At 51.1% G+C, this 18,082-nt stretch overlaps 14 non-coding genes and 1 pseudogene across 14 annotated transcripts; all 15 read right to left on the reverse strand.

The window, feature by feature from the left end:
* Nucleotides 1-277: 277 nt before the first annotated feature.
* On the reverse strand, nt 278-441 carry LOC140992670 (U1 spliceosomal RNA). Its single transcript, XR_012178231.1, has one exon. It is a non-coding gene; the product is annotated as a U1 spliceosomal RNA (small nuclear RNA).
* Nucleotides 442-1,086: 645 nt separating this feature from the next.
* On the reverse strand, nt 1,087-1,250 carry LOC140992671 (U1 spliceosomal RNA). The gene has a single exon (XR_012178232.1). It is a non-coding gene; the product is annotated as a U1 spliceosomal RNA (small nuclear RNA).
* Nucleotides 1,251-1,895: 645 nt separating this feature from the next.
* On the reverse strand, nt 1,896-2,059 carry LOC140992672 (U1 spliceosomal RNA). The gene has a single exon (XR_012178233.1). It is a non-coding gene; the product is annotated as a U1 spliceosomal RNA (small nuclear RNA).
* Nucleotides 2,060-2,704: 645 nt separating this feature from the next.
* Nucleotides 2,705-2,868, reverse strand: LOC140992673 (U1 spliceosomal RNA). The gene has a single exon (XR_012178234.1). It is a non-coding gene; the product is annotated as a U1 spliceosomal RNA (small nuclear RNA).
* A 1,059-nt stretch (nt 2,869-3,927) lies between these two features.
* Nucleotides 3,928-4,091, reverse strand: LOC140992792 (U1 spliceosomal RNA). Its single transcript, XR_012178341.1, has one exon. It is a non-coding gene; the product is annotated as a U1 spliceosomal RNA (small nuclear RNA).
* Nucleotides 4,092-4,736: 645 nt separating this feature from the next.
* Nucleotides 4,737-4,900, reverse strand: LOC140992674 (U1 spliceosomal RNA). The gene has a single exon (XR_012178235.1). It is a non-coding gene; the product is annotated as a U1 spliceosomal RNA (small nuclear RNA).
* Nucleotides 4,901-5,545: 645 nt separating this feature from the next.
* LOC140992675 (U1 spliceosomal RNA) lies at nt 5,546-5,709 on the reverse strand. Its single transcript, XR_012178236.1, has one exon. It is a non-coding gene; the product is annotated as a U1 spliceosomal RNA (small nuclear RNA).
* Nucleotides 5,710-6,354: 645 nt separating this feature from the next.
* Nucleotides 6,355-6,518, reverse strand: LOC140992677 (U1 spliceosomal RNA). The gene has a single exon (XR_012178237.1). It is a non-coding gene; the product is annotated as a U1 spliceosomal RNA (small nuclear RNA).
* A 645-nt stretch (nt 6,519-7,163) lies between these two features.
* On the reverse strand, nt 7,164-7,327 carry LOC140992678 (U1 spliceosomal RNA). The gene has a single exon (XR_012178238.1). It is a non-coding gene; the product is annotated as a U1 spliceosomal RNA (small nuclear RNA).
* Nucleotides 7,328-7,972: 645 nt separating this feature from the next.
* LOC140992679 (U1 spliceosomal RNA) lies at nt 7,973-8,136 on the reverse strand. The gene has a single exon (XR_012178239.1). It is a non-coding gene; the product is annotated as a U1 spliceosomal RNA (small nuclear RNA).
* Nucleotides 8,137-8,781: 645 nt separating this feature from the next.
* On the reverse strand, nt 8,782-8,945 carry LOC140992681 (U1 spliceosomal RNA). The gene has a single exon (XR_012178241.1). It is a non-coding gene; the product is annotated as a U1 spliceosomal RNA (small nuclear RNA).
* Nucleotides 8,946-9,590: 645 nt separating this feature from the next.
* LOC140992682 (U1 spliceosomal RNA) lies at nt 9,591-9,754 on the reverse strand. Its single transcript, XR_012178242.1, has one exon. It is a non-coding gene; the product is annotated as a U1 spliceosomal RNA (small nuclear RNA).
* A 645-nt stretch (nt 9,755-10,399) lies between these two features.
* On the reverse strand, nt 10,400-10,563 carry LOC140992683 (U1 spliceosomal RNA). The gene has a single exon (XR_012178243.1). It is a non-coding gene; the product is annotated as a U1 spliceosomal RNA (small nuclear RNA).
* Nucleotides 10,564-11,208: 645 nt separating this feature from the next.
* On the reverse strand, nt 11,209-11,381 carry LOC140992807 (U1 spliceosomal RNA; annotated as a pseudogene).
* Nucleotides 11,382-17,292: 5,911 nt separating this feature from the next.
* Nucleotides 17,293-17,456, reverse strand: LOC140992684 (U1 spliceosomal RNA). Its single transcript, XR_012178244.1, has one exon. It is a non-coding gene; the product is annotated as a U1 spliceosomal RNA (small nuclear RNA).
* Between the last annotated feature and the right edge of the window lie 626 nt (nt 17,457-18,082).

The following is an 18,082-nucleotide window of genomic DNA, read 5'->3' on the forward strand; positions in this document are numbered from 1 at the left end:
GCAATGCCTCGCAGAGGAGGAGACGCAACAAGGTTTGTGCCGTCTCTAGCAGGCCACGCCCACTCTGCCCTTTTACCGGGAAAACGGGTAACCCGCACGCAACGCACTGCGACACAGCAGACGCCGGTGTACTGCAACGCTGTGACTTTCAGGACGGATTGAAACGGTAACACAAGGACCCCAAAGCAGCATTCAGAGGTTGAAGGTCGGCTTTCCGAGCTGCTCGGCAGAAAGCGCGGGAGACGAGCACTCACTTGTTTTTCTTCCACATTGTCATCAGGGGAGAGCGCGGACGCAGTCCCCCACTACCACAAATTATGCAGTCGAGATTCCCACATTTGGGGAATTCGCAGGGGTCAGCACAACCGGAGTGCAATGGCTGAGCCTCGCCCTGGGTGAACCACCTTCTTGATCATGGTATCTCCCCTGCCAGGTAAGTATGAGTTGGAACAGTCTGACACAGGATGGCCTTTCCCAGGCTCAGCCCCCTGGCTGACGGTGCCTCTGGGGGGATAATAGCAGAGTTAGGTGCCTTGGGCAATTTGCTCATCCTCATTGGGCACTAAAAGTTGCTGCAAATTCAAAAACACTGGTGCGACTTGACGAGGGTGGCTGGTCCACACATTGTGCCTGTTTTGTGTCCTTTTTCCAGCGATCCATCGCTCGGCAAAATAGAAAAATAACACTCCGTCAACGGCCACTTGGCATGATGTCTCCGCCCAGTCTGAATGCAACCAGAGACAATGTGCCGCACAAAAGCCTACCAGTAGGCATTCCAGCAATGGACGCGTCCAGACCACATTTCTTATGCAATGCCTCGCAGAGGAGGAGACGCAACAAGGTTTGTGCCGTCTCTAGCAGGCCACGCCCACTCTGCCCTTTTACCGGGAAAACGGGTAACCCGCACGCAACGCACTGTGACACAGCAGACGCCGGTGTACTGCAACGCTGTGACTTTCAGGACGGATTGAAACGGTAACACAAGGACCCCAAAGCAGCATTCAGAGGTTGAAGGTCGGCTTTCCGAGCTGCTCGGCAGAAAGCGCGGGAGACGAGCACTCACTTGTTTTTCTTCCACATTGTCATCAGGGGAGAGCGCGGACGCAGTCCCCCACTACCACAAATTATGCAGTCGAGATTCCCACATTTGGGGAATTCGCAGGGGTCAGCACAACCGGAGTGCAATGGCTGAGCCTCGCCCTGGGTGAACCACCTTCTTGATCATGGTATCTCCCCTGCCAGGTAAGTATGAGTTGGAACAGTCTGACACAGGATGGCCTTTCCCAGGCTCAGCCCCCTGGCTGACGGTGCCTCTGCGGGGATAATAGCAGAGTTAGGTGCCTTGGGCAATTTGCTCATCCTCATTGGGCACTAAAAGTTGCTGCAAATTCAAAAACACTGGTGCGACTTGACGAGGGTGGCTGGTCCACACATTGTGCCTGTTTTGTGTCCTTTTTCCAGCGATCCATCGCTCGGCAAAATAGAAAAATAACACTCCGTCAACGGCCACTTGGCATGATGTCTCCGCCCAGTCTGAATGCAACGAGAGACAATGTGCCGCACAAAAGCCTACCAGTAGGCATTCCAGCAATGGACGCGTCCAGACCACATTTCTTATGCAATGCCTCGCAGAGGAGGAGACGCAACAAGGTTTGTGCCGTCTCTAGCAGGCCACGCCCACTCTGCCCTTTTACCGGGAAAACGGGTAACCCGCACGCAACGCACTGCGACACAGCAGACGCCGGTGTACTGCAACGCTGTGACTTTCAGGACGGATTGAAACGGTAACACAAGGACCCCAAAGCAGCATTCAGAGGCTGAAGGTCGGCTTTCCGAGCTGCTCGGCAGAAAGCGCGGGAGACGAGCACTCACTTGTTTTTCTTCCACATTGTCATCAGGGGAGAGCGCGGACGCAGTCCCCCACTACCACAAATTATGCAGTCGAGATTCCCACATTTGGGGAATTCGCAGGGGTCAGCACAACCGGAGTGCAATGGCTGAGCCTCGCCCTGGGTGAACCACCTTCTTGATCATGGTATCTCCCCTGCCAGGTAAGTATGAGTTGGAACAGTCTGACACAGGATGGCCTTTCCCAGGCTCAGCCCCCTGGCTGACGGTGCCTCTGAGGGGATAATAGCAGAGTTAGGTGCCTTGGGCAATTTGCTCATCCTCATTGGGCACTAAAAGTTGCTGCAAATTCAAAAACACTGGTGCGACTTGACGAGGGTGGCTGGTCCACACATTGTGCCTGTTTTGTGTCCTTTTTCCAGCGATCCATCGCTCGGCAAAATAGAAAAATAACACTCCGTCAACGGCCACTTGGCATGATGTCTCCGCCCAGTCTGAATGCAACCAGAGACAATGTGCCGCACAAAAGCCTACCAGTAGGCATTCCAGCAATGGACGCGTCCAGACCACATTTCTTATGCAATGCCTCGCAGAGGAGGAGACGCAACAAGGTTTGTGCCGTCTCTAGCAGGCCACGCCCACTCTGCCCTTTTACCGGGAAAACGGGTAACCCGCACGCAACGCACTGCGACACAGCAGACGCCGGTGTACTGCAACGCTGTGACTTTCAGGACGGATTGAAACGGTAACACAAGGACCCCAAAGCAGCATTCAGAGGTTGAAGGTCGGCTTTCCGAGCTGCTCGGCAGAAAGCGCGGGAGACGAGCACTCACTTGTTTTTCTTCCACATTGTCATCAGGGGAGAGCGCGGACGCAGTCCCCCACTACCACAAATTATGCAGTCGAGATTCCCACATTTGGGGAATTCGCAGGGGTCAGCACAACCGGAGTGCAATGGCTGAGCCTCGCCCTGGGTGAACCACCTTCTTGATCATGGTATCTCCCCTGCCAGGTAAGTATGAGTTGGAACAGTCTGACACAGGATGGCCTTTCCCAGGCTCAGCCCCCTGGCTGACGGTGCCTCTGCGGGGATAATAGCAGAGTTAGGTGCCTTGGGCAATTTGCTCATCCTCATTGGGCACTAAAAGTTGCTGCAAATTCAAAAACACTGGTGCGACTTGACGAGGGTGGCTGGTCCACACATTGTGCCTGTTTTGTGTCCTTTTTCCAGCGATCCATCGCTCGGCAAAATAGAAAAATAACACTCCGTCAACGGCCACTTGGCATGATGTCTCCGCCCAGTCTGAATGCAACCAGAGACAATGTGCCGCACAAAAGCCTACCAGTAGGCATTCCAGCAATGGACGCGTCCAGACCACATTTCTTATGCAATGCCTCGCAGAGGAGGAGACGCAACAAGGTTTGTGCCGTCTCTAGCAGGCCACGCCCACTCTGCCCTTTTACCGGGAAAACGGGTAACCCGCACGCAACGCACTGCGACACAGCAGACGCCGGTGTACTGCAACGCTGTGACTTTCAGGACGGATTGAAACGGTAACACAAGGACCCCAAAGCAGCATTCAGAGGTTGAAGGTCGGCTTTCCGAGCTGCTCGGCAGAAAGCGCGGGAGACGAGCACTCACTTGTTTTTCTTCCACATTGTCATCAGACAAATAACACTCCGTCAACGGCCACTTGGCATGATGTCTCCGCCCAGTCTGAATGCAACCAGAGACAATGTGCCGCACAAAAGCCTACCAGTAGGCATTCCAGCAATGGACGCGTCCAGACCACATTTCTTATGCAATGCCTCGCAGAGGAGGAGACGCAACAAGGTTTGTGCCGTCTCTAGCAGGCCACGCCCACTCTGCCCTTTTACCGGGAAAACGGGTAACCCGCACGCAACGCACTGCGACACAGCAGACGCCGGTGTACTGCAACGCTGTGACTTTCAGGACGGATTGAAACGGTAACACAAGGACCCCAAAGCAGCATTCAGAGGTTGAAGGTCGGCTTTCCGAGCTGCTCGGCAGAAAGCGCGGGAGACGAGCACTCACTTGTTTTTCTTCCACATTGTCATCAGGGGAGAGCGCGGACGCAGTCCCCCACTACCACAAATTATGCAGTCGAGATTCCCACATTTGGGGAATTCGCAGGGGTCAGCACAACCGGAGTGCAATGGCTGAGCCTCGCCCTGGGTGAACCACCTTCTTGATTATGGTATCTCCCCTGCCAGGTAAGTATGAGTTGGAACAGTCTGACACAGGATGGCCTTTCCCAGGCTCAGCCCCATGGCTGACGGTGCCTCTTGGGGGATAATAGCAGAGTTAGGTGCCTTGGGCAATTTGCTCATCCTCATTGGGCACTAAAAGTTGCTGCAAATTCAAAAACACTGGTGCGACTTGACGAGGGGGGCTGGTCCACACATTGTGCCTGTTTTGTGTCCTTTTTCCAGCGATCCATCGCTCGGCAAAATAGAAAAATAACACTCCGTCAACGGCCACTTGGCATGATGTCTCCGCCCAGTCTGAATGCAACCAGAGACAATGTGCCGCACAAAAGCCTACCAGTAGGCATTCCAGCAATGGACGCGTCCAGACCACATTTCTTATGCAATGCCTCGCAGAGGAGGAGACGCAACAAGGTTTGTGCCGTCTCTAGCAGGCCACGCCCACTCTGCCCTTTTACCGGGAAAACGGGTAACCCGCACGCAACGCACTGCGACACAGCAGACGCCGGTGTACTGCAACGCTGTGACTTTCAGGACGGATTGAAACGGTAACACAAGGACCCCAAAGCAGCATTCAGAGGTTGAAGGTTGGCTTTCCGAGCTGCTCGGCAGAAAGCGCGGGAGACGAGCACTCATTTGTTTTTCTTCCACATTGTCATCAGGGGAGAGCGCGGACGCAGTCCCCCACTACCACAAATTATGCAGTCGAGATTCCCACATTTGGGGAATTCGCAGGGGTCAGCACAACCGGAGTGCAATGGCTGAGCCTCGCCCTGGGTGAACCACCTTCTTGATCATGGTATCTCCCCTGCCAGGTAAGTATGAGTTGGAACAGTCTGACACAGGATGGCCTTTCCCAGGCTCAGCCCCCTGGCTGACGGTGCCTCTGGGGGGATAATAGCAGAGTTAGGTGCCTTGGGCAATTTGCTCATCCTCATTGGGCACTAAAAGTTGCTGCAAATTCAAAAACACTGGTGCGACTTGACGAGGGTGGCTGGTCCACACATTGTGCCTGTTTTGTGTCCTTTTTCCAGCGATCCATCGCTCGGCAAAATAGAAAAATAACACTCCGTCAACAGCCACTTGGCATGATGTCTCCGCCCAGTCTGAATGCAACCAGAGACAATGTGCCGCACAAAAGCCTACCAGTAGGCATTCCAGCAATGGACGCGTCCAGACCACATTTCTTATGCAATGGCTCGCAGAGGAGGAGACGCAACAAGGTTTGTGCCGTCTCTAGCAGGCCACGCCCACTCTGCCCTTTTACCGGGAAAACGGGTAACCCGCACGCAACGCACTGCGACACAGCAGACGCCGGTGTACTGCAACGCTGTGACTTTCAGGACGGATTGAAACGGTAACACAAGGACCCCAAAGCAGCATTCAGAGGTTGAAGGTTGGCTTTCCGAGCTGCTCGGCAGAAAGTGCGGGAGACGAGCACTCATTTGTTTTTCTTCCACATTGTCATCAGGGGAGAGCGCGGACGCAGTCCCCCACTACCACAAATTATGCAGTCGAGATTCCCACATTTGGGGAATTCGCAGGGGTCAGCACAACCGGAGTGCAATGGCTGAGCCTCGCCCTGGGTGAACCACCTTCTTGATCATGGTATCTCCCCTGCCAGGTAAGTATGAGTTGGAACAGTCTGACACAGGATGGCCTTTCCCAGGCTCAGCCCCCTGGCTGACGGTGCCTCTGGGGGGATAATAGCGGAGTTAGGTGCCTTGGGCAATTTGCTCATCCTCATTGGGCACTAAAAGTTGCTGCAAATTCAAAAACACTGGTGCGACTTGACGAGGGTGGCTGGTCCACACATTGTGCCTGTTTTGTGTCCTTTTTCCAGCGATCCATCGCTCGGCAAAATAGAAAAATAACACTCCGTCAACGGCCACTTGGCATGATGTCTCCGCCCAGTCTGAATGCAACCAGAGACAATGTGCCGCACAAAAGCCTACCAGTAGGCATTCCAGCAATGGACGTGTCCAGACCACATTTCTTATGCAATGCCTCGCAGAGGAGGAGACGCAACAAGGTTTGTGCCGTCTCTAGCAGGCCACGCCCACTCTGCCCTTTTACCGGGAAAACGGGTAACCCGCACGCAACGCACTGCGACACAGCAGACGCCGGTGTACTGCAACGCTGTGACTTTCAGGACGGATTGAAACGGTAACACAAGGACCCCAAAGCAGCATTCAGAGGTTGAAGGTTGGCTTTCCGAGCTGCTCGGCAGAAAGCGCGCCAGACGAGCACTCACTTGTTTTTCTTCCACATTGTCATCAGGGGAGAGCGCGGACGCAGTCCCCCACTACCACAAATTATGCAGTCGAGATTCCCACATTTGGGGAATTCGCAGGGGTCAGCACAACCGGAGTGCAATGGCTGAGCCTCGCCCTGGGTGAACCACCTTCTTGATCATGGTATCTCCCCTGCCAGGTAAGTATGAGTTGGAACAGTCTGACACAGGATGGCCTTTCCCAGGCTCAGCCCCCTGGCTGACGGTGCCTCTGGGGGGATAATAGCAGAGTTAGGTGCCTTGGGCAATTTGCTCATCCTCATTGGGCACTAAAAGTTGCTGCAAATTCAAAAACACTGGTGCGACTTGACGAGGGTGGCTGGTCCACACATTGTGCCTGTTTTGTGTCCTTTTTCCAGCGATCCATCGCTCGGCAAAATAGAAAAATAACACTCCGTCAACGGCCACTTGGCATGATGTCTCCGCCCAGTCTGAATGCAACCAGAGACAATGTGCCGCACAAAAGCCTACCAGTAGGCATTCCAGCAATGGACGCGTCCAGACCACATTTCTTATGCAATGGCTCGCAGAGGAGGAGACGCAACAAGGTTTGTGCCGTCTCTAGCAGGCCACGCCCACTCTGCCCTTTTACCGGGAAAACGGGTAACCCGCACGCAACGCACTGCGACACAGCAGACGCCGGTGTACTGCAACGCTGTGACTTTCAGGACGGATTGAAACGGTAACACAAGGACCCCAAAGCAGCATTCAGAGGTTGAAGGTTGGCTTTCCGAGCTGCTCGGCAGAAAGTGCGGGAGACGAGCACTCATTTGTTTTTCTTCCACATTGTCATCAGGGGAGAGCGCGGACGCAGTCCCCCACTACCACAAATTATGCAGTCGAGATTCCCACATTTGGGGAATTCGCAGGGGTCAGCACAACCGGAGTGCAATGGCTGAGCCTCGCCCTGGGTGAACCACCTTCTTGATCATGGTATCTCCCCTGCCAGGTAAGTATGAGTTGGAACAGTCTGACACAGGATGGCCTTTCCCAGGCTCAGCCCCCTGGCTGACGGTGCCTCTGGGGGGATAATAGCGGAGTTAGGTGCCTTGGGCAATTTGCTCATCCTCATTGGGCACTAAAAGTTGCTGCAAATTCAAAAACACTGGTGCGACTTGACGAGGGTGGCTGGTCCACACATTGTGCCTGTTTTGTGTCCTTTTTCCAGCGATCCATCGCTCGGCAAAATAGAAAAATAACACTCCGTCAACGGCCACTTGGCATGATGTCTCCGCCCAGTCTGAATGCAACCAGAGACAATGTGCCGCACAAAAGCCTACCAGTAGGCATTCCAGCAATGGACGTGTCCAGACCACATTTCTTATGCAATGCCTCGCAGAGGAGGAGACGCAACAAGGTTTGTGCCGTCTCTAGCAGGCCACGCCCACTCTGCCCTTTTACCGGGAAAACGGGTTACCCGCACGCAACGCACTGCGACACAGCAGACGCCGGTGTACTGCAACGCTGTGACTTTCAGGACGGATTGAAACGGTAACACAAGGACCCCAAAGCAGCATTCAGAGGTTGAAGGTTGGCTTTCCGAGCTGCTCGGCAGAAAGCGCGCCAGACGAGCACTCACTTGTTTTTCTTCCACATTGTCATCAGGGGAGAGCGCGGACGCAGTCCCCCACTACCACAAATTATGCAGTCGAGATTCCCACATTTGGGGAATTCGCAGGGGTCAGCACAACCGGAGTGCAATGGCTGAGCCTCGCCCTGGGTGAACCACCTTCTTGATCATGGTATCTCCCCTGCCAGGTAAGTATGAGTTGGAACAGTCTGACACAGGATGGCCTTTCCCAGGCTCAGCCCCCTGGCTGACGGTGCCTCTGGGGGGATAATAGCAGAGTTAGGTGCCTTGGGCAATTTGCTCATCCTCATTGGGCACTAAAAGTTGCTGCAAATTCAAAAACACTGGTGCGACTTGACGAGGGTGGCTGGTCCACACATTGTGCCTGTTTTGTGTCCTTTTTCCAGCGATCCATCGCTCGGCAAAATAGAAAAATAACACTCCGTCAACGGCCACTTGGCATGATGTCTCCGCCCAGTCTGAATGCAACCAGAGACAATGTGCCGCACAAAAGCCTACCAGTAGGCATTCCAGCAATGGACGCGTCCAGACCACATTTCTTATGCAATGGCTCGCAGAGGAGGAGACGCAACAAGGTTTGTGCCGTCTCTAGCAGGCCACGCCCACTCTGCCCTTTTACCGGGAAAACGGGTAACCCGCACGCAACGCACTGCGACACAGCAGACGCCGGTGTACTGCAACGCTGTGACTTTCAGGACGGATTGAAACGGTAACACAAGGACCCCAAAGCAGCATTCAGAGGTTGAAGGTTGGCTTTCCGAGCTGCTCGGCAGAAAGTGCGGGAGACGAGCACTCATTTGTTTTTCTTCCACATTGTCATCAGGGGAGAGCGCGGACGCAGTCCCCCACTACCACAAATTATGCAGTCGAGATTCCCACATTTGGGGAATTCGCAGGGGTCAGCACAACCGGAGTGCAATGGCTGAGCCTCGCCCTGGGTGAACCACCTTCTTGATCATGGTATCTCCCCTGCCAGGTAAGTATGAGTTGGAACAGTCTGACACAGGATGGCCTTTCCCAGGCTCAGCCCCCTGGCTGACGGTGCCTCTGGGGGGATAATAGCAGAGTTAGGTGCCTTGGGCAATTTGCTCATCCTCATTGGGCACTAAAAGTTGCTGCAAATTCAAAAACACTGGTGCGACTTGACGAGGGTGGCTGGTCCACACATTGTGCCTGTTTTGTGTCCTTTTTCCAGCGATCCATCGCTCGGCAAAATAGAAAAATAACACTCCGTCAACGGCCACTTGGCATGATGTCTCCGCCCAGTCTGAATGCAACCAGAGACAATGTGCCGCACAAAAGCCTACCAGTAGGCATTCCAGCAATGGACGTGTCCAGACCACATTTCTTATGCAATGCCTCGCAGAGGAGGAGACGCAACAAGGTTTGTGCCGTCTCTAGCAGGCCACGCCCACTCTGCCCTTTTACCGGGAAAACGGGTAACCCGCACGCAACGCACTGCGACACAGCAGACGCCGGTGTACTGCAACGCTGTGACTTTCAGGACGGATTGAAACGGTAACACAAGGACCCCAAAGCAGCATTCAGAGGTTGAAGGTTGGCTTTCCGAGCTGCTCGGCAGAAAGCGCGCCAGACGAGCACTCACTTGTTTTTCTTCCACATTGTCATCAGGGGAGAGCGCGGACGCAGTCCCCCACTACCACAAATTATGCAGTCGAGATTCCCACATTTGGGGAATTCGCAGGGGTCAGCACAACCGGAGTGCAATGGCTGAGCCTCGCCCTGGGTGAACCACCTTCTTGATCATGGTATCTCCCCTGCCAGGTAAGTATGAGTTGGAACAGTCTGACACAGGATGGCCTTTCCCAGGCTCAGCCCCGTGGCTGACGGTGCCTCTGGGGGGATAATAGCAGAGTTAGGTGCCTTGGGCAATTTGCTCATCCTCATTGGGCACTAAAAGTTGCTGCAAATTCAAAAACACTGGTGCGACTTGACGAGGGTGGCTGGTCCACACATTGTGCCTGTTTTGTGTCCTTTTTCCAGCGATCCATCGCTCGGCAAAATAGAAAAATAACACTCCGTCAACGGCCACTTGGCATGATGTCTCCGCCCAGTCTGAATGCAACCAGAGACAATGTGCCGCACAAAAGCCTACCAGTAGGCATTCCAGCAATGGACGCGTCCAGACCACATTTCTTATGCAATGCCTCGCAGAGGAGGAGACGCAACAAGGTTTGTGCCGTCTCTAGCAGGCCACGCCCACTCTGCCCTTTTACCGGGAAAACGGGTAACCCGCACGCAACGCACTGCGACACAGCAGACGCCGGTGTACTGCAACGCTGTGACTTTCAGGACGGATTGAAACGGTAACACAAGGACCCCAAAGCAGCATTCAGAGGTTGAAGGTCGGCTTTCCGAGCTGCTCGGCAGAAAGCGCGGGAGACGAGCACTCACTTGTTTTTCTTCCACATTGTCATCAGGGGAGAGCGCGGACGCAGTCCCCCACTACCACAAATTATGCAGTCGAGATTCCCACATTTGGGGAATTCGCAGGGGTCAGCACAACCGGAGTGCAATGGCTGAGCCTCGCCCTGGGTGAACCACCTTCTTGATCATGGTATCTCCCCTGCCAGGTAAGTATGAGTTGGAACAGTCTGACACAGGATGGCCTTTCCCAGGCTCAGCCCCCTGGCTGACGGTGCCTCTGGGGGGATAATAGCAGAGTTAGGTGCCTTGGGCAATTTGCTCATCCTCATTGGGCACTAAAAGTTGCTGCAAATTCAAAAACACTGGTGCGACTTGACGAGGGTGGCTGGTCCACACATTGTGCCTGTTTTGTGTCCTTTTTCCAGCGATCCATCGCTCTGCAAAATAGAAAAATAACACTCCGTCAACGGCCACTTGGCATGATGTCTCCGCCCAGTCTGAATGCAACCAGAGACAATGTGCCGCACAAAAGCCTACCAGTAGGCATTCCAGCAATGGACACGTCCAGACCACATTTCTTATGCAATGCCTCGCAGAGGAGGAGACGCAACAAGGTTTGTGCCGTCTCTAGCAGGCCACGCCCACTCTGCCCTTTTACCGGGAAAACGGGTAACCCGCACGCAACGCACTGCGACACAGCAGACGCCGGTGTACTGCAACGCTGTGACTTTCAGGACGGATTGAAACGGTAACACAAGGACCCCAAAGCAGCATTCAGAGGTTGAAGGTCGGCTTTCCGAGCTGCTCGGCAGAAAGCGCGGGAGACGAGCACTCACTTGTTTTTCTTCCACATTGTCATCAGGGGAGAGCGCGGACGCAGTCCCCCACTACCACAAATTATGCAGTCGAGATTCCCACATTTGGGGAATTCGCAGGGGTCAGCACAACCGGAGTGCAATGGCTGAGCCTCGCCCTGGGTGAACCACTTTTCACTTTTTAGAAGCTTTTATTAATTTCAGTCAAAATTAGTTACAGACATACATTAATCCCACAATTAAAATTGCCCAACACCAAGTAGATATTCTAATCAAATAAATAATAGTTACATTTCATTCAATAAACATTCTATTCAGCAGTTGTAACACCAAATAGATGTTCCATTCAGTTTTCTTAATTTTAAAAAAGATCCATTAAAGCAACAGGAATTTTGTCAGTTTTCCACCAGTTTTTCATTTCTTGATCATTATACTTAATTCTATCCCTAATGATGTAGTCCCTGACACCTGTAATGCCAACCTTTGCCACAGAATCAGGTGAAATAGAGAGCTTTCTGAAGGCAGTTAGGTTTCTGCATTTCCAGATACCTTCTTTGACACAGTTGATGATTGCCCACCACCTTTCATTTCTGTCCTTTTCATCTGTCTCAATGTTTCCATATAAAACATCCATTTCATTAGGGGCTCTAAAAAGGTCTGTTAACCATGGATTTAGAATTTCCCACACTGCCCTTGAAACAGCGCATGACCAAAAGCAGTGGGCCACATCTTCACCATCATTACAATTTTTTATTGGACATTTAGCACTACGTGTGCATCGCCTTCTCAGTAAGAAGGCTCTTGTAGGGACACAATTTTGGGCTATCTTCCAGGCCAGGTCCTTATGTACATTGAACAAAAATGGTAAGTTTACATTTTTCCAAACTCTGATGCATTTGCTCTCAGGTAGGATACCTACCGGCACAAGGCTAGAGGTCGGGGGTGAAAGGCACCCCTCCACATCAACCCTATCTATTTTACCTACCACAGACCAATCTAACTTTGCTACTTTAAAGAGTGTTAATGCTCTCTCGTATAGAGCTGGTCTACTTTCAGCATTGGGCGTACAAAGAGAAACCCTTTTACCCTTCCCTCGATACATCATGCGGCCTACCCAAAACTTGGCAAAATGAAACCAGAGACTGGTATTGCTCTCTGTAAAAACCGCATTTAAAATTGGTGTCAAAAAAAGGGCATCAAATTTGGCCCCCAACTCAGGTACAGCTTTCCCTCCTTTAACCAGAGGTTTGTACATGATGTCTCTTTTGACATGTTCTTGTTGGGAGCTCCAAATGAATTGAAACATGATGCGTCTCAAAGAGGTCAGGAATGTCTTGGGAGCTGGCAGAGTGGCTCCCAGAAAGGTCAAAGAGGCCAGAACCTCAGCCTTAATCACCAAAATTTTGCCAGTGAATGTTAGATCCCTCTCCTCCCACTGAAGCAATTTCCCTTTGATAGCTGGTAATCTTGTTTCCCAATTTATGATTTCCATTCCCTTCCCAATTTCCACTCCCAAAATTTTTACCCTCTCTTCTTTTTCAACCAACCCTAAATCAGGCTTTCTTTCTGGCCAATTAAGGTAGAGGATCTCACTTTTGGCCCGGTTCAGTTTGGCCCCAGATGCTTGAGAAAATTGCTCACTCCACTGGAGGGCTTTAACCATTGAATTATTGCTGGTACAAAGGATTGTCAAGTCATCCATATACAGGGACATTTTAGCCTCCTTTCCATTACTACCAGGGACAGGAAGGCCCCGAATATCAGTGTCATGTTTTATCCCACAGGCCAGAGGCTCCATGGCTAGTACAAACAGGCTGACTGATAGCGGGCATCCCTGTCTGACCCCTGACTGGATCTTAATAGGTTCACTGAAGTGGCCATTAATGTTTACTCTACTAGAGCAATCAAAGTACAGTAAATTAATCCATGCCCTCAACTGTGGGCCAAACCCAAACCTCACCAGTGCTTCTTTGAGATACTCATGGCTTATTCTATCAAAGGCTTTTTCTAAATCCAGGCCAGCAATACATAGGGGTACATTGCGATCTAAAGCATACAAGTATGAATCTCTTATTAAAGCAAGGTTATCACTCATGGAGCGACCTGGAACCACACAGGTCTGCTCGACCCCAACCAACCTCTCTATTACCTCTTGTAGGCGAAGAAAGATTGCTTTTGCTAGAATCTTACGATCAACACCAAGGAGTGTAAGGGGGCGCCAGTTTTTAAGATCTTTTTTCTCACCTTTCTTAAATAGAAGGGAAATGGTACCTTCCTTTAGGGATGGTGGTAACGACCCTAATTGGAGGCTCTCATTGTACATCTCCAAAAGAGGGGCCTTTAACTCTGCCCAGAAGGTAGTATAAAATTCTTTTGGCAACCCATCTGCCCCAGGGGCCTTGTTATTTTGCATGCTTTCTACTGCTTTGGTGAGTTCACTCAGAGATATTTTACTGTCAAGCTTCCCTTTAAATTCGTTAATATTTTTATCTACTTTAGATAGAAGGTTTTCTAAAGCTGTCTTATCTAAATCTTCACTTTTGTAAAGATCAGAGTAGAAGGAGTGTACACAACTTAGTATCTCATGTATTTCAGTTTTTTCTTGCCCCTCTTTATTCTTTAATCCTTCTATAAAGTTTTTAGGCCTAGCTAATTTCCTAAAAAAGTATCTAGAGCATTTTTCATTGTTTTCCATGTGGTGGACTCGGCTACGAATCAGTAGCCCCCGACTGGCCGCCGTGGAGAGGCGTAACATCTCTCTCTTCAATTGAGCTATATCCTCTGCAACATCTAGCCCGGCATAAGCCATTATATAAAATCTCTGCAGCTTTGCCTGATATTTCTGGAGCTTCAGACGTCTCTTTTTAGCAGTTCGTTTACCCACCTCTATGAAAAAAGTTTTTGCCCTAATCTTGACTTCTTCCCACCATTCCCCCACAGAGTTGAAGGAGGGCTTAAGAGAGAGCCATTGGTTAAGCTTCACCTTAAAATCATTGACCACCTTTGCATCTTGTAGTAGGGAAATATTCAGCTTCCATGAACCTCTACCTTTTTTGATGTTTTCTTTAAACATGAGAGAACATTCAATTTTATGATGGTCAGAGAAAAAAACTGGCGTGACTGCTGCATCTACAACCTGCAGCCCCCTTGATGTCAACAGAAAGTCTATTCTGGAATGGGTTCTGCCGTTGGACCAGGTATACCCAGGTAAACTCGGATTTTTTAAGCGGTAAACATCTATCAGTCTAAAATCTTTAATAATGTTTTTTAGGATTTCAGAACTGGAGTCCAGCCTTACTGTGGAGGTGGTTAACTTTTCTTTTTTGCTTACCAAGCAGTTGAAATCGCCACCCAGAATGACCTCTCTGTTACACAACAAAAGGGGTTGTAATTCTTTGAGCACTGTTAACCGTTCTCGGAGCTCAACAGGGCAATACACATTGATTACTCTTAACTTAGCGTTAAACAGTGAAACATCAACACATAGAATTCTCCCATCTATCACACGTTGTACCTTCTGGATGATAAAATCATGCCCTCTAAATAATACTGCAACCCCTGAAGATCTGTTTTTGTTGTCGCCTGACCATACTGATGGGCCGTGGCTCCATCTCTCCTCGAAGACCTTGTAATTCTCTCTATAGGATACATTACATTCTTGAAGTAGGAAGATGTCATTACCCTCTGAGTGTAGAAAAGTGAAGGCTGATGAGCACTTTACTGGGTCATTTAGTCCTCTAGTATTGAGGGATGCTATAGAGAGAGGAGCCATAGAAGTGCAGTTCAAAGGGGTGAAGAGGGTTAGTTCAGTGACAACTATGTAACATCTACTTTTTCTTAATTATCTTCTTTTTCTTTGGTTTCACATCTCTTTCCACCTTTCTTGACATGTCTTTTATCTGTGTTGTAGATGTAAAAGCAACTACAACATCTTGCTCAAGAAAGGGGTTTGATGTGGGGGAGGAAACGGGCCAGTTGGAATGAGGTAACACAGAAGAGGTCGAGGGGGAGGATTCACCTGATGGGGGGGACTCATTTACCCGTTTTCTTGAAGGAGAGTCCACTGTGTCTGGTACCAAGGTGGTGGCAATGGGAAGGGGCAAAGAGGTCAGTAAGGACTGGGAGGCATCTTCAGCCCGTTCCATGGAGGTCTGGGAGCTGGGATCTGGCACTGATGCAAGGTTGACTGTAGATGTTGACCTCGGGCGTTGGCCATCCAATGATGAGGAGGCAGATGAGTCTGGTCCCTGATGGATGGTGATGATTGGCAGCAGGGATGTTGAGCCCTCAACTTCCTCGAAGAGAGAATTGGCCGTTGGTTCTTGTTTCAAGGTAGCTGCATGAGGAGAGATGCTAGCCAGCAGGTTGTCCAGACGGTTCCCTGCCTCCTGTAGAGTCATCGGTGTCAACTCTGTCCTTGAGCTGGAGCCAGGTTCGGGAGGATGGTCTGCTTGATGGAAAGCAGTGAGGTCCATTGTGGAGGCAGGGGAGTTGAACGCTTCGTCGTCATTCTCTAATAGCCCAGCGCTCCAGTCCAAGACTCGTGTTCCCTCTTGTACCTCCTCCTCCAGGTCCAACACCGGTTCTTCACTTGGCTGTTGGAGTGCAGGGCCAGATGGCTGTCGCACTGGGCTTGTATGTTGAGAGGGCGCCTGATTGTTGCCAGAGTTTTCAGCAATGTGGTCTTGGCCTAAAGAAACAATTGATCTTACTGTGGACAGTTTCAGCCGGTTGGAGTATGCTTGAGGGCAGTCTTTAAAGCGATGTTGGGCTGAGGCACAGAGATTGCATTTTACAGGGGTTGGACATTGGGCTGTTGTATGGTCGAATGCTTTGCAGTTCCTGCAGATGTCCACCGTACATGCAGCAGCCAGATGTTCTAGGCTGCCGCATTTACGACATTCTTTTGGCTGACCAGAGTAGAACACAGACCCTCTGAAGGCTCCCAACTGGATGGTGCTTGGGAGATGCTGGAGGACCCCCTGTCGCCTTATGAGACGCACTTGAAATCGTCTGGTGCCTGTCTTGATTCCATCTATGTCAACAACTTCCATGGCATGAATCACCTCACAGTACCGAGCCATCCATGTCCAAACATCCTGGTTCCTGACTCTCTCAGAGAAAATCATTACATGTACTGTTTTCAGGTCTCTCTCTGCCAAAGGTGACATAATAATGTTCTTGAAGCTTGTTGTTGACTTTTTCTTGATTTCAAACTTTTCCAGGCAACTTTCGTAGTATCGTGTTGTTGTAAATATCACCTCAAAGATCTTCTTACCCGGAAATGCAAAAACGTAGTCAAGCTGGTTGGTGGAAATGCCAAGTTCTTTTTGCAAAATCTGTCTGCTGAATTGCAGCCGGTCCATCTGAAGATCTTCCAGAAGGTCGAAGCGGACAGCATTCCTGCGGTTGGCTTGATTGTTTCCTAACGCCCTGGGTGAACCACCTTCTTGATCATGGTATCTCCCCTGCCAGGTAAGTATGAGTTGGAACAGTCTGACACAGGATGGCCTTTCCCAGGCTCAGCCCCCTGGCTGACGGTGCCTCTTGGGGGATAATAGCAGAGTTAGGTGCCTTGGGCAATTTGCTCATCCTCATTGGGCACTAAAAGTTGCTGCAAATTCAAAAACACTGGTGCGACTTGACGAGGGTGGCTGGTCCACACATTGTGCCTGTTTTGTGTCCTTTTTCCAGCGATCCATCGCTCGGCAAAATAGAAAAATAACACTCCGTCAACGGCCACTTGGCATGATGTCTCCGCCCAGTCTGAATGCAACCAGAGACAATGTGCCGCACAAAAGCCTACCAGTAGGCATTCCAGCAATGGACGCGTCCAGACCACATTTCTTATGCAATGCCTCGCAGAGGAGGAGACGCAACAAGGTTTGTGCCGTCTCTAGCAGGCCACGCCCACTCTGCCCTTTTACCGGGAAAACGGGTAACCCGCACGCAACGCACTGCGACACAGCAGACGCCGGTGTACTGCAACGCTGTGACTTTCAGGACGGATTGAAACGGTAACACAAGGACCCCAAAGCAGCATTCAGAGGTTGAAGGTTGGCTTTCCGAGCTGCTCGGCAGAAAGCGCGGGAGACGAGCACTCATTTGTTTTTCTTCCACATTGTCATCAGGGGAGAGCGCGGACGCAGTCCCCCACTACCACAAATTATGCAGTCGAGATTCCCACATTTGGGGAATTCGCAGGGGTCAGCACAACCGGAGTGCAATGGCTGAGCCTCGCCCTGGGTGAACCACCTTCTTGATCATGGTATCTCCCCTGCCAGGTAAGTATGAGTTGGAACAGTCTGACACAGGATGGCCTTTCCCAGGCTCAGCCCCCTGGCTGACGGTGCCTCTGGGGGGATAATAGCAGAGTTAGGTGCCTTGGGCAATTTGCTCATCCTCATTGGGCACTAAAAGTTGCTGCAAATTCAAAAACACTGGTGCGACTTGACGAGGGTGGCTGGTCCACACATTGTGCCTGTTTTGTGTCCTTTTTCCAGCGATCCATCGCTCGGCAAAATAGAAAAATAACACTCCGTCAACGGCCACTTGGCATGATGTCTCCGCCCAGTCTGAATGCAACCAGAGACAATGTGCCGCACAAAAGCCTACCAGTAGGCATTCCAGCAATGGACGTGTCCAGACCACATTTCTTATGCAATGCCTCGCAGAGGAGGAGACGCAACAAGGTTTGTGCCGTCTCTAGCAGGCCACGCCCACTCTGCCCTTTTACCGGGAAAACGGGTAACCCGCACGCAACGCACTGCGACACAGCAGACGCCGGTGTACTGCAACGCTGTGACTTTCAGGACGGATTGAAACGGTAACACAAGGACCCCAAAGCAGCATTCAGAGGTTGAAGGTTGGCTTTCCGAGCTGCTCGGCAGAAAGCGCGCCAGACGAGCACTCACTTGT

The sequence above is a fragment of the Pagrus major genome, chromosome 24 (assembly GCF_040436345.1).
Source record: "Pagrus major chromosome 24, Pma_NU_1.0".
In the NCBI taxonomy this organism is placed as follows: domain Eukaryota; kingdom Metazoa; phylum Chordata; class Actinopteri; order Spariformes; family Sparidae; genus Pagrus; species Pagrus major.